The 15,160-nt window shown below is 44.3% G+C and overlaps 1 protein-coding gene across 3 annotated transcripts in view; it reads left to right on the top strand.

Moving 5' to 3' along the window:
• The window catches only part of ASTN2 (astrotactin 2), a 1,286,255-nt gene that overhangs the window by 7,424 nt on the left and 1,263,671 nt on the right, over positions 1-15,160 (top strand). The window lies entirely within an intron of this gene.

The raw sequence follows: 15,160 nt of genomic DNA, 5'->3' as shown, positions 1-15,160 counted from the left end.
TGCAGTAGTTTATGGATACGTGTGAACATATGATCTCTCACAGAAACTGGTGTATATCTAGGTTTTGGGACTTTGTTAGAAAGTGAACCACCTGAGATGAAATTAGAGTATACTATGAAAGGAAAGGTCTCACCCGAGTAATGAAGCTGAAGGGTTGTCATTCCACACGTGAAGTCTCTGGACACAGTCTGAAGTGAAGCATGTTGAGGTGGCAATCGTTGTGTTGGTTAGGTTGTGATGGCGGATGCAATATTATTTGATATGGATTGGGAGAGGCATACGGGAAAGTGAGCCCTATCCAAGGGTTCCAGGACTGGGGGAAGTAGGGGCTCTATAGTGGAGATGTGAGGTTCCTGCTGTCTTAGGGTTCAAAAAGACAATCGATAGTTCATGTTATCATCACATTATTTGGTAATTGGGTTAACTTTGAAAAGTCCTTTTGTTAGGGTTTGCTGTACAGTACCCAGTATCTTGTATATAGCTGTGCTATTGGATGCTTCTGATCTACTTGGTCTAGGCTTTTGAGAGAGTCTGCATATCAAATACACAGCCTATATATTAAAAAGATTCAGTTTGTGTTTTGAAAAACTTTGAGACATACAATTGATTTCCCCCCTCTCATATTAACTAACTAGTGATTTATATGTCTACATTTTGCTAGGAGTGTACATAAACACCATTCCCACCACCAAAAGACTGTGACTCATCCTTCCCACCCACTCCCACCCCCCACTGTCCCAGGAAGCTGCATGTCTACCCCTCACCACAGGGTTTTTACTTTGGTGCCCTGCTTACAATTTGGTCAGGTCCTGATTTTAGTTTCCCTTTCTGTTCTTCTTTCTCAACTTCTGTTGATGAGTGAGATCATCCCATACTCATCTTTAAAAAAAATTTTTTTAAATATTTATTTATTGTTGTAGTTATTATTGATGTCGTCATTGTTGGATAGGACAGAAAGAAATAGAGAGAGGAGGGAAATACAGAGAGGGAGAGAGAAAGATAGACACCTGCAGACCTGCTTCACCGCCAGTGAAGTGACTCTCCTGCAGGTGGGGAGCCGGGGGCTCGAACCGGGATCCTTATGTCTGTCATGGCACTTTTTGCCACCTGTGCTTAACTTGCTGTGCTACTGCCCGACTCCCATAATTTCTTTTTTATTTATTTATTATTGTTATTGGATAGGACAGAGAGCAATTGAGATAGGAAGGGTGATACAAGGGGGGGGGGAGAAAGACATTTGCAGACCTGTGTCACCATTTGTGAAGTGACCCCTGTGCAGGTGGGGAGCCTGGGACCAAATTGGGATCCTTGCTCAGGTCCTTACACTTCATACTATGTGTGCTGAACCTGGTGCATTACTGCCTGACCCACAAACTTGATTTTTTTTAATTATCATTTTAAAATGTGTTCATTTTATAACTTTAATATGCAGCAAGACCTGCAGAAAATTTCACTAGGTCCCTGGCATTAAAGCCTCCTGCTTCTCCCCTGCATGGTTTTCAGACTTTGTCTGTCGTAGGGCAGTGTGAACCTATGTGCTGGGAAAAAGACCAGTGAAGAGTGACAGAGGGTTATATGGTGAAGTCATGAAAGCTATAACAGGGTTGGATGATGGCATACTCAGTTGAGCAAACGTGTTACCATGTTCAAGGACCCAGGTTCAAGTTTGCTACTTGCTGAATGGAGGCTTCATGAGCAGTGAATCAGGGCTGCAGGTGTTTCTGTTTCTTTCTCTCAATGTCTCTTTTGTTATATTAAACTTAAAAAAAAAAAAGAAAAGAAAGTAATAGCTGCTGGGAGCAGTGAATTTGTCATGTAGGCACCAAGTTTCCTTGGTGGAAAAAAAGAGAAAGTAAGAAAGGGGAGAAAATAAAGAAAGAAAACTATAACCAGTAACATCAACTCTGGCAACACTGATAGCCAGCTTCATACAGAAATCCACCTAAGGCTGAAAAATTCTGTCTTAAACCTAAAACCCCACTCCATGCTTCATTCCTTCAAGACACCAGACCTCTGACATACACCTCAGTATAGTGGACTTGCTTGTACATCGCAGGGAGCATCACACCTCTCCCCTGCAAAAATACAAACTCCAAACCCCTCGTATCTGAAGAGAAAAATCTCCCAGGAAACCTGAATGTGTCCTGCTAAAGAACCTAGCTAGTAGGCTCCACTCTTTCCTGAGAACCTGAACTGATGGGTATTGTTCTGGGCTAAGTGGGGGCAGGGAAACCTCATTCATTGCCTTTTACTCTGGTTGCTTTTGCAATTGAGTGGAAGAAGCCTTCTCTCTTCCCACAAAGCAGAGAAGTTGTATTTAACCTTGAGCTAGGGAAGCATTATGAAGATGCTTTCTGTGCAGAGCTGAAACTTCCCCATGTTCTCACACTGACCAGCTAGTGGCAACAGAAGATTGACTATAACAAGAGTGAGCTGATTTTCTTTTTTCTTGCAAAAGTGCTTGCAGTCTTCCTGCCTCCAAAAGAAGCAGGCAGCAGTGCTTGGCAGGGCTGGTTCTGTCTTTGTGGCCAGAATTCTGCTTTCACTGTTTTTGCTCTTCTGCCTGTAGTTCTTCTGTACCACAGTCACCCATAGACTTTCCTCTGGGGCCTGGACAGTGGCACACTGGGTAAAATACATATAGTACAAAATACACATAGTACAAAGTGTAAGGTCCAATACAAAGATCCCAGTTCAAGTCCCCCGGGCTCCCCACCTAAGGAGGAGATGCCTCAGAAGATGTGAAGCAGGTCTGCAGGTGTCTATCTTTCTATCTCCCTCTCCACCTTCCCCTTCCCTCTCAATGTCTAAATGGGGGGGGGGGGGTGGTGGTGGCTGGTAGTACCAGTGGATTTGCGCTACAAAGAGCCCCAGCAGTAACCTTGGATGCAAAACAAAAACAAAACACAAACAAATAAACAACTAAAAAATCCCTTTGGATTGCAAATAGGGAAAGGGAATAGTGGTTGGTGACTACAGAGAATGAAATTTAGGTGCCCAGTCCTTGTAGCTTCCTTAGTGGCATCCTAGTCCAGAAAGATAGCCCAGTCTGAGAGCCCCAAATAGACAAAGGTGTTGTTAAGTTATATTGGGTTGTCGGAAAAGTTATGACATATTTTTCTTTTTTTTTGCATAGAAAAATGTAGAAAATATATGTCATGACTTTTCCAACAACAGTTGTTACGCTTTTCCCCTGTGGTTGTGATGATAGGGGCAGCCCATTTCTCCAGTCCTGTGGTTAAAACTCCTGGTAAGCTCAGATATCAACACTTCTCTTTACTACAGTTCCATTAATCAAGCCACTGTTCTGTCTGCCTCTATTCTTAATCTATCTAATCCACTGTCTGAATTTGCAGAGCAGCTTTGTAAAAGCCCAAGTCTGATCATGGCTCTCTTCTTCTAAAGCACTTCTATGTCCCCATAGTTCCTGGTATGAGGTTCAGGCTCCTTATTGTGATACAAAGTCCACCATCAGATCCTGTGCTATTCTAGGATGCTTACTTTCTTATTCTGTAACTCTGAAATTGCCCTCCCCAAACCTTTCCCCTCAAATTCCTTCTTACCTTTCACAATGAAATTCAAATGTCAACCATTCAAGCCCCTCCTAACCTCTTTGCTTTGGAACTGAACATTCTGGGCCTTGGTGCCTGCTATCAATATAAAAACAGCTAGAATAAGGAATCGGGCAGTAGCGCTGCGGGTTAAGCGCACATGGCGCAAAGCGCAAGGACAGGCGGAAGGATCCCAGTTTTAGCCCTGGCTCCCCACCTGAAGGTGAGTCCCTTCACAGGCGGTGAAGCAGGTCTGCAGGTGTCTGTATTTCTCTTCCCCTCTCTGTCTTCCACTCCCCTCTCCATTTCTCTCTGTGCTATCCAACAACAACATCAACAACAATAACTACAACAACAATGAAAAACAACAAGGGCAACAAAAGGGAAAAATAAATAAATATTTTAAAAAAACAGCTATAACAATGGCTAGTTCCTTGAAGACTATTGAACATCTATGGACAGTGTGCCAGCTTTGTTCTGGGCACTTAAGACACACCAGTGAACAACAGAAATATTTCTTACATTCGGAGAGCTCATATCCAGGAGTGAGTATGTGTGTGGTGGGGGGAAGATAATAATAATAATAAGCATAATATACATGAAAGCGATGTAGTCTGTGAGAAGGTTATACATTCTATGAAAATAGGGTGGGAGGAGTAAAGCAGGGACATTTTTGCAATGAGGAGATCAATGCTTTTTTTTTTCTTTTCTTTTTGACTTCAGGATTATCACTGGGGCTCAGTGAATCCCGTGCTCCTGGGGGTTATTTTTTTTCCTTTTGTTGTTTATCACTGTTATTATTATTGTTATTGCTGTTATTGATTCTGGGCAGGACAGAAAGAAATCGAGAGAGGAAGGGAAGACAGAAAGGATGAGAGAAAGATAAACACCCGCAGAACTTCTTCACCTCTCCTGAAGCGAATGCCCTGCAGGTGGGGGATCTGGGGGTGGAGGGGGTTGTGGGGTGGCTCGAACTGGGATCCTTACACTGGCCCTTGCACCGGCCCTTGCTCTTTGCGCCATGTGTGCTTAAGTTTCTTCACTACTGCCCGCTCCCAGAGATAAGTTTTTTTTTAAGTTTTTTTTTCTTTTTCTTTTCTTTTCTTTTTATTTTATTTTATTTATTTATTCCCTTTTGTTGCCCTTGTTGTTTTATTGTTGTAGTTATTATTGTTGTTGTCGTTGTTGGATAGGACAGAGAGAAATGGAGAGAGGAGGGGAAGACAGAGAGGAGGAGAGAAAGATAGACACCTGCAGACCCGCTTCACCACTTGTGAAGCGACTCCCATGCAGGTGAGGAGCCGGGGTTCGAACCGGGATCCTTATGCCGGTCTTTGTGCTTTGCACCACCTGCGCTTAACCCGCTGCGCTACAGCCCGACTCCCTTTAAGTTTTTTTTTTTTATTTTTTATTTAAGAAAGGATTAACAAAACCATAGGGTAGGAGGGGTACAATTCCACACAATTCCCACCACCCAATCTCCATATCCCACTTCTTCCCCTGATAGCTTTCCCATTCTCTATCCCTCTGGGAGCATGGACCCAGGATCATTGTGGGTTGAAGAAGGTAGAAGGTCTGGCTTCTGTAATTGCTTCCCCGGTGAACATGGGCAGTGACTGGTCGGTCCATACTCCCAGTCTGTCTCTCTCTTTCCTTAGTAGGGTGTGTCTCTGGGGAAGCTGAGCTCCAGGACACATTGGTGGGGTCTTCAATCCAGGGAAGCCTGGCCAGCATCCTGATGACATCTGGAACCTGGTGACTGAAAAGAGAGTTAACATACAAAGCCAAACAAATTGTTGAGCAATCATGGACCCAAAGCTTGGAATAGTGGAGAGGAAGTGTTAGGGAGGTACTCACTGCAAACTCTAGTGTACTTCTACTTTCAGGTATATATTTTGCAGTAGTTTATGGATACGTGTGAACATAAGCTCTCTCACAGAAACTGGTGTATATCTAGGTTATGGGACTTTGTTAGAAAGTGAACCACTTGAGATGGAATTAGAGTATACTATGAAAGGAAAGGTCTCACCCAAGTAATGAAGCTGAAGGGTTGTCATTCCACACGTGAAGTCTCTGGACACAGTCTGAAGTGAAGCATGTTGAGGTGGCAATCGTTGTGTTGGTTAGGTTGTGATCGGCAGATGCAATATTATTTGATATGGATTGGGAGAGTCATACGGGAAAGTGGGCCCTATCCAATGGTTCCAGGACTGGGGGAAGTAGAGGCTCTATAGTGGAGATGTGAGGTTCCTGCTGTCTTAGGGTTCAAATAGTAAACAGAGTAGAATGAGAAAATATTATTGAGGGTGAAAGATTTGTATTACGGTTTGAAGAAGATGAGACAGTTAGCCAACTGGATATCCAGGAGATCTTTCCAGAGTGAGGACTTACTCAGAAACACAGTCTGGAGTGTTCTAGGCCCAGCAAGAGATTGAGTAGGCACAAATAGAGTATGTGAGAGAGGTCAGGCAGGATAGGAAAGCAAGTGGAGTCACATAGGACCAGATATACTGTTGAGAGAGTTGCAGCTTTACTTTGCAGGAAATAGAGAGCCAAGCAGAATTTTAACTAAAGTGTGTCATAGCTGATTTCAGCTTTAAAAACTTTACTTAAGTTGCTGTGTAAAGAAGCAGAGATGGGGGCGGGGAGTAGTGGTGCACCTGGTTATGTGCACACGTTGCAGTGCACAAGGACCCAGGTTCAATCCCCTGGTCCCCACCTTCAGGGGGAAAGCTTTACAAGTAGTGAAGCAGTGCTGCAGGTGTCTCTCTATCCATTAATACATAGACAAAATATTCAAAAAAAAAAAAGCAGAGATAGAAGCCAGAAGGACTGTAGGATCCTGCTCATGCGAAGTACATTCTGTTCAGGCTTGAAGTACAATGAGAGTAGAATTTAGATCTTTGTGTTCCTTTGTCTGGCTTGTGCTACTTGCCCTTAGGCAGAGAACATATCTCCATCATCTCTGGGGATCCAGTGACTCAAGCTGTGTTTCACACATCCTAAGTACTCAGGGAATCTTAGATGTTTCACAAAAGGTTACTGTTTTCATAACGTAATCCATATCAGGATACTAAAACCCAGAAGACCATGTACGCCAAACTATCCTTTAAAAAAATCCATACTGGGTGAAACCAGAGAGGTGTGAAAGTTCCAAAATCCAATATCCATTCAGGCTGAGCTAAGATGCCATGACTTCTATAAAGTCTTCCTTCTTCTGAGTTTCTTAGGGCCATTTCCTCTATTATCCTCTACATCCCCACCCTCCTTTTCCCCTCTCACTTTGGGGAAGTCAGATAGTGAGTGGACTAGAACGCACAGCGGCACTGAGTGTTACATACTTAAATACAGATTCATTGCTGTCTGGGAGGTGGCATGGTGGGTAAAATACTGGGCTCTCAAGTATAAAGCCCTAAGTTTGATCCCCAGCATTGCATGAGCCAGAGTGATGCTCTAGTTCTCAGTCTCTCTCAGTTCTAGTTCTCATTCTTTCCCTCTTCTCTCATTAGAAAAAAATTCTAAAAGTATGTAATTTTTTAAAAGATTGATTTTCTTATTTTTCATTTTTATGTGTGTGAGAGAGAGTATGAGAGACAGACAAACAGATGGACCAGGACATCACTTAGCTCAGGCATATGCAGTACTTGAGACTAAACATCATGCATGCAACTGTTTCATCCTACCACTGAGCATTGGATGCTTCAGGGGAGGATGTTAAGATGCTTTATCATGGTTCTGGAATCATTAAATGTCAGAAATAGCAAGAATTAGGGGTGGGTGGTGGCACGTGTGTACCCAGCTAGCATCTATATTACCATGCACAAGGATCTGGATTCAAGCCCCAGGTACCCACCTGGAGCAGGTAGGGGCAAGGGTTCCTTCAGGAGCTGTTAAGCAGTGCTGTAGTGTTTCTTCTCTCCCTCTCTGTCTCATGTCCCTTCTCAGATTTCCTATGCCCTGTTAAATAGAAAGGAAAAAAAAAAAGTTTCCAGGAGCATTAGATTTGTCGTGCAGGCACCATGCCCCAGTGTTAACCCTGGTGGCAAAAGAAGAAAGAAAAGAAATGGCAAGACTTTTGGATAGTATCTAAATGCAACACTTTTATTTCAAGAAGGGGAAATCAAAATCACATATCAGTGGTGGAGAAGTCCCTGAATGCCAGTCTTTTGACCTCTAATCTTGTGTGTCTTCTTCCCATTCATGGCAAGCAGACCAGGCTACTAGAGATAGGAAAGCTGGTCTTCTGAATTTTATTATTCTGACACGGGCAAGGTTATGAAAAAAGCAAACTTTTATTGAACAACTACCCTGCCCACAGAAACCTTGCCAAATTTACCTGTCACTTCACTTCAGCCTTTCTGCAGTGATGCGAGGCTTATAGAATTCCCCAGAACTCTGAGGCTCTGAGGAATCAGGAATATACCCACATTCACACAGCTTTCTTAAATTTTTATTTATAAAAATGAAACACTGACAAAAAGCATAGGATAAGAGGGGAACAACTCCACACAATGCCCACCACCAGAACTCCATATCCCATCCCCTTCTCTGTTTGCTTTTCTATTATTTATCCCTCTGGGAGCATGGACCCAGGGTCATTATGGAGTTCAGAAGGTAGAAGGTCTGGCTTCTGTAATTGCTTCCTTGCTGAACATGGACATTGACAGGTTGATCCATACTTCTAGTCAGTCATTCTCTCTCTCTCTCTCTCTCTCCCTCTCCCTCTCCCTCTCCCTCTCCCCCTCCCCCTCCCCCTCCCCCTCCCCTCCCTCCTTCCCTCCAAGGTTATCACTGGGGCTTGGTGCCTGCACAAGGAATCCACTGCTCCTGGAGGCCATTTTTCCCATTTTTGTTGCCCTTGTTATTGTTAATTCTGTTGTTATTGCTGGATAAGACAGAGAGAAATCAAGAGAGGAGGGGAAGACAGAGGGGGAAAGAAAAATAGACATCTGCAGACCTGCTTCACCATTTGTGAAGGGACCCCCCCCCCCCGGAGGTGGGGAGCTGGGGGCTCGAACCAGGTTCCTTATGCTAGTCCTTGTGCTTCACTCCATGTGTTCTTAGCCCGCTGTGCTACTGCCGGCCCCTAAAAGTCTTTTATAGTTGAGCTGGATCCAAAACTAGGTGGGCCTGGATCCAAAATCTCTCCTTTTTCTGCCTCTTGCATTTTCATTTCTTGACAGCCTCTTTTACTTTTTATCTCTTCTTTTCCTCATTACCCAGGAGTTGCAGACATTTCTGAAATGGGAAGTTCAGGTATGAAAGTCTTGTAGGCTCCAGGGACTGAACACCTTGTTTCTGTGCTGATTCAGCCTCTCCGCAGGCCCTGTTGCTTCTTGCTGACTTGCCAAGAAAGCACCAGCCCCTGTCTCATTGTCTCTGAATGCCCCCTCATTATCCCTGGACTAATAGATAAGCACATTCCTAAACTTCTGTGCTGTCTCAAATCTCTTCCTCTCTTCTTCCCCCCTTCTCTCCATTTCACTCTTTCTTCCCAGGCTCAGCATAATATTAGTCTAGGGGACCTGTGATAATAGTTCTTCCAGGAAATTATAGAAGCTCTACATTTTCTTTCAAGAAAATTATCAGTGTGTTTGTTGTCTGAGATAATAGCCTCCATCTGAGTAGATGTACTTCATTCTCACTTCCATGTACATCTCTGATCAACCCTAAGTTCATACTCTTGTCTGTCTGTTGCTTTTTAGTAGCATTGTGCATTTTTATGTCTTCATCTTGAAAATGGGCTCTATATTACATTACTTATACCAATGTTATATATAGATATAGATAGATATAGACATATAGATATGTGTGTGACAAATCCAGATAAATAGTCCATACTTGTAGCATGTTACAACTGGGTACAATAATGTCCTTTAAGTCTACTCCAAACCCCTCATTTACTTAACAAAGAGAAGTATATTTTTCAGAGTTGCATAACTAATTCAAAGCTAAATACAGTCTAAGCCAATGTCTCAAACAGGACAGCAATGTGAACAATGGGCTGGTATAGATTGTGTGGAAGCATTGAAGACCAATAGCTGTGGGTTCAAATCTCAGATGGATGACTTTCATTTTCTTGTTTTTTTTCTGGAACTTCACTGAGTCAGGATGACTTTTTTTTCTTTCCCCAGATAGAGATACACACATAGTGAGGCAGAGTCACCACAGGACTTTGCTCCATCCAGTGCCTTACTACTACTGTGTGGTATACAGGGGGCTTGAACCTCCCTATACCCTCATGATAAAGCAGGTACCCTCCCAGGTGAGGTATCTCACTGGTCCCAAGATGGACTGTTTTCTAACTGTAAAATCCTATGTGCCACCTTTCGGAGCCACTATCCACTAATCAACAAAGTGGAGATAATCATTATTATTTTCCTAAGTTGCTATGGTAGTTATTTTTAAATATCATCCAGGAACCAAATCTTTGCACCATGCTGGATTTTTACTTACACTGAGCCATGTAGTCTTAAAGGAGAGAGTGTGTGCAAAGCACACAGAACAGTGCCTGGCACCTACTTTGATCAGTGTCTCTTAGCCACCTGGAATCCTTTTTCTGGAGGGAGGTATAGGTATGAATAAATCATGAGTGTGGTTTCCCTTTTCCTTCCCCCTCTTTGTACTCACTCCAGCTTGTGTGCATATACCTCTCTCCTGTCCCTGACTGCACTCCTAAAAATAGTCAAAAAAGATTAAATTGACCATTGATCTCGGAAGATCTCCTGGAGGAGGGGCAAGTGGGAATTCTGGGGTTGCCTGAGGACAGTTTGGACAGAATAGCTCTTAGAGGCTGAATCTGAAGCAGGTGGGTGCTGGGGGAGGCAGGCAGGCAGAACTATGCTCCCTTCTGGTGGTGGCTGGCTGACAAAGCCTTGCTCTCAGGCTCCCAGGGAAGTCACGAGTGGTTTTGCAAGGAGCCGAAAAGGGAAGGAACATTTCCATTAGCAGAATCAGCAGTAAGGAGATTTCCAGTCACAGTAATAGCTGCATTTGGGGGAATCATTTCATCAGACTGTGGGCGGAGGAGGGAAGGGGCGGGGCTGCAAGGAAAGGCTGGGGAGATAGATGTCTGTCTGCAGTTGGGGGCTCAGAGACAGCACAGATATCTTTCCACTGTGACTGTTCAGGATGGAGTGGTTGCTGGGCAGATGTTCTGAACCTCTCACTACCTTTGCAGTGCACAGAGCCTTGTGCTATGGAGTCCTCCAGGGAAGCTACATAATTACTCTGTGCCTTCTTTGCTTGGATTACCTGGGCTATTCTTTTCAAGATTTTCAGAGGCAGGTGAAACTTTCTAGGTTTTGGGGATGTAAAGGCTGAAGGATCCCAGACTATTTAGCCCAGTTACTCTTTACGCTTGCTCTTACTCCCAGGCCTGCTAAAACATCCCTGCAGTGGAGAAGGCTAGGAGTGGGGTTGGGGTGGGGGGTGATATAGGGAAGCAGGATGAGGATGAGGGAGGTATACCTTAACTAGTGCATTAACTCCTTTCTTTATTGCTGGAGGACCTAAACAAAGCACCTCCAGATGTTCCTGGCTGGCTCTGACTTTACGGATGACTTGCAAATTTCTTGGGCTATAGTATACATATTCTCCACCCTACCTGGGAGCAGCAATGCAGTTCTCTTTGCTGAGAATACTTTCCTTGTGCCTGATGCATGAATGCCAAGTTTTAGTTCAGCTGTTACCTCCTTAGAGAAACCTTTATCTCCTTCAAGTCTTGGTTTATAATGATTTTTAAATTATTTAAAAAAATTTTTAAATATTTATTTATTCCCTCTTGTTGGCCTTGTTGTTTTATTGTTGTAGTTATTATTGATGTTGTTGTTGGATAGGACAGAAAGAAATGGAGAGAGGAGGGGAAGACAGAGAGGGGGAGAGAAAGATAGACACCTGCAGACCTACTTCACTGCCTGTGAAGCGACTCCCCTGCAGGTGGGGAGCTGGGGGCTCGAATCAGGATCCTTACGACAGGACAGTCCTTGTCATTTTTGCTGGGCTGGCTTTGTGGGCGGGAGACAGAGACGACCAGAGACTCATGGCTGAGCTGAGAACACAGTTCAATCTTTATTCACAAGCGGGGATGCGGTTCAACAAACAAATCTAATCTAATCTAATCACAACCCATTCTGTCCTGTGTCTCTCTCTTCCTGCAGAAGAGTCAGGGACAAAGGAAATATGTACCATAGTGGGTGGGGGGCAAGAAAGAAGCATAAACCAGTGATGACTAAACCAAATGTTCCAGAGGTGGGGGGGAAGACCAAACCAATATCCCAGAGGCAGGGGGGTACCCAGCCAACAGTGGACGTGCAAACAGAACACATAGCAAGCAACACAAGCGAACCCATGTGATGATAAAAACAGAAGGCTTCACAAGCAGAATCCAGAAGCATACCAACAATTCCCCCTTTTCTTTTTAACTAATGGCCATAGTATCAGGAGTGTGGGGTGAACAGAAACCTATATTGTACAAGAATTAAAAAAAAAAAAAAAACTGGCACAAGACATGGAGGAACAAGTAAGAGAGCAGCAAGAACCAGTGTGATGCCAAGGGAAGGCCTGAGGGGGGCGTTTCTTGCCTCAAAATGCAAGACTTATCAGGCTAAAGGACATTTCCTGCCTCTGTGGGCATCTTTTGCCTCTGGGGGCCACTTCATGCCTCAATGGGCGTTTCTTGCCTCTGTGGGCATCTCTTACCTTTGGGGGCGTTTTATGTCTCAATGGGTGTTTCCTACCTCTGTGGGCATTACCTAGCAAGGAAAGGGGGTGTGTTGCCTATAGAGTCCCAAGGCAGCTGGCTGCAGTCATTCTTTGAGAAACCCAGCAGTGTAAAGGGAAGCTGCTGTAGAGTTGTGTACCAGTAAGTCCGATAGAAGTGCCAGTCCAAAGTAGATGGCTAGGGGAAGAAATGCCAGGGGATGAAATGTTCTGCGTCTATTTCTATGGGGAAGGTCAGCCACTGGAATTCTTCTTTTCTGTAGAGAGTGAGCTTTGGAGTGTGTGAATCTGTTTCTTCAGGTCGTGCCAGGTCACATCATTGGTTTCGGGTGGTGCGTTGTAGTCATGCCATCTTGTGGGCGATGTCGGAGAACAAGGGTCCAAACAGATTTCTTGAACTAGATTATGGAGATCTCACCATGTAGCATCATGAGTCCCCGGAGGCCATCTTAGTCCAAAAAGCTCTTTCAAATTCCATTTACGGTGCTTCTGGCAGTTTTTGCTGGATTGCTGCAGGCACCCATTTTTAAAAACGTCTTCCCACAGAAGAAAGAACCGAATCATGAGGGCAGAACCAACCACATGTCTCCACTTTTGGGGACCACCAGGGCAATGGAGAACACTCCCCAAGTCAGAGTAGTCTCTCTTTTTGGGAAACATGTGAGAGGTAGTCCAGAAAGTCCCAGAGGAAATCTCTGCGCATCTCCCAAGCTCCACCATCATGGCCACAAGGAACCACAGGTTCCTGGTCAGGGAACCAAAGTGTGGCCCAGAGTGACTCTGCGGAGGCTTGCAGTGGGACCCGCATTCTCATGGACTCTGTGGCACTCTGTGGCCCACAGGTCAGGCAGTAGCCCGCTGCGGCCCACGGGTCAGGAGGCGGCTCCAGCAGTGACTCTGAAAGATGCGGAGAGTGCAGGACTGTGTGCTGCACCCACCTCGCCAACTGCAGCCCATAGTGGGTAGGTAGCCAAACGGCTTTACTTATCTGGTGTATGGGCTGGTTAGGTCTCACGTTGGTGTTAGTCCCTGTTGAGGAGCCATTTTGTTTCTGTTCACCCCACACTCCTGATACTATGGTCAATTAGTTTAAAAGAAAAGGGGGAATTGTTGGTATGCTTCACATTGCTTTGGTCTCACTCCCCCCACCACCGGAAGATTGTGGTTTAGTCTTTGCCTTTTCATGCTTCTCCCTTCTCCCTGCCCCCTATCCTACGTACTTCCTGGGTTTTTGCCACCAGAGGAGAAAGATGGAGGAACACATCGTGTGGTGATTAGGTGTTGGACTGTTTGCCTGCTTGTGAATAAAGATTAAACTGTGTTCTCAGCTCAGCTACGAGTTTCTGGTCACTTGTTACCCGCCCATGAAGCCAGCCCGGAGAAAACAACAAGTCCTGTGCTTTGCGCCATGTGTGCTTAACCTGCTGTGCTACTGCCAGACTCCCAATGATTTTTAAATTCTTATCTCCCCTAGAATGGATTATTATTATTATATTGATATAGCCAATAACAGTGAATAAAGAGAGAGAGAGACTCAGTTAAATTTAAATTTCAGATAAACAAAATTTCTTTTTAAAATGTTTATTTATTTATTCCCATTTTGTAGAGGGGAATCACTTCACAGGCGGTGAAGCAGGTCTACAGGTATCTTTCTCTCCCTCTGTCTTTCCCTCCTCTCTCCATTTCTCTCTGTTCTATCCAACAACCACAATATCAGCAATAATAACAATATAATTACAACAAGAACAACTAGGGCAACAGAAGGCAAGATACAAAAAAAAAAAAAAAAAGGGATAAGATAGTTCCCACTTCCCTACACCTTAGAGTCTTTGTTAAAAGATAAGGTTTTTTTCCCCATGAATCACCCAGGACCTTCCAGATAAACGGCTGACTACCATGACAAATAATATAAAATATAATCATAAATGAATAGGAAAGATACATCCCCCAATACTCAGTTGGTCAAGGCACCAAACCTCTTTTTCTATAAAGCATTCAAATCAGATGCCCTGCTAACCACGAGAAGCAGATTGTTTATGTTTCTTTCACAGGAATCCCGGAAAAACCATCTGAACCCCTGCACACCCTGACGTCACTCACTAGATGGCACGACTACCATGGCACACCCCCCGAAACCCTAGATGTCACTCAACGCGATCTGAAGAACCTGATACACAAACTCCAAGGACAGAACTTTCTTCATGCCTGGTTACCGTTCCTGCTTCTGACCTGCTTGTTACGTGTTGGCAGTTCCAGCTAGCTATCTACAAAAGAACAACATTACAGCGGCTGACCTCCCTCATGCAGCGTTGCATCCCCTGCCAATTCTCCCCCTAGCCATCTACTTCAGACTGAGACTTGTATCGGACTTTCTGACATACCCTATATACATTTTACACAATTTTGAAGCAGCTTATTTCCCTTCACGCTGCTGGTTTTTCATAGACTGATCCTGAGTAATTCATAGACTTTACAGACTGTTGCCTTGAGGACTATACAATGCCAAATAGCCCCTCTGTTTGGTGGGTCATGCCTCCCGCCTCCCCCTCATTATGTACCCTTGCCCCTTTTCCCCACCCAAACAGGGAATGCTCCTTTACACACCAATCCTTCCCTTCACACCACACTGGCTTTTACTTCTCCCCTACTTGTCCCTTCTATTTTGTTATATCATTTAGGCTTATGCCCAAAAGGTTTCTGCCCCATGATAGTCTTTTATAGACTTTGTACATCTTATGCAATTACTAGATAGAAAGATAGAGAAGATGTAGAGATATTGTGAAGAGATGGTTGAGCAGGCTGCGCTTAAACCTATGAGATGAGTCTCTCCAGGTAAGTCTCTCTCTCTAAAGAGGGGTTGAGCACAGGAGGACGCATAAATCTCACAA

This window comes from Erinaceus europaeus, chromosome 10 (genome assembly GCF_950295315.1).
Source record: "Erinaceus europaeus chromosome 10, mEriEur2.1, whole genome shotgun sequence".
Lineage (NCBI taxonomy): Eukaryota > Metazoa > Chordata > Mammalia > Eulipotyphla > Erinaceidae > Erinaceus > Erinaceus europaeus.
This window is presented reverse-complemented; position numbering and strand designations above follow the sequence as displayed.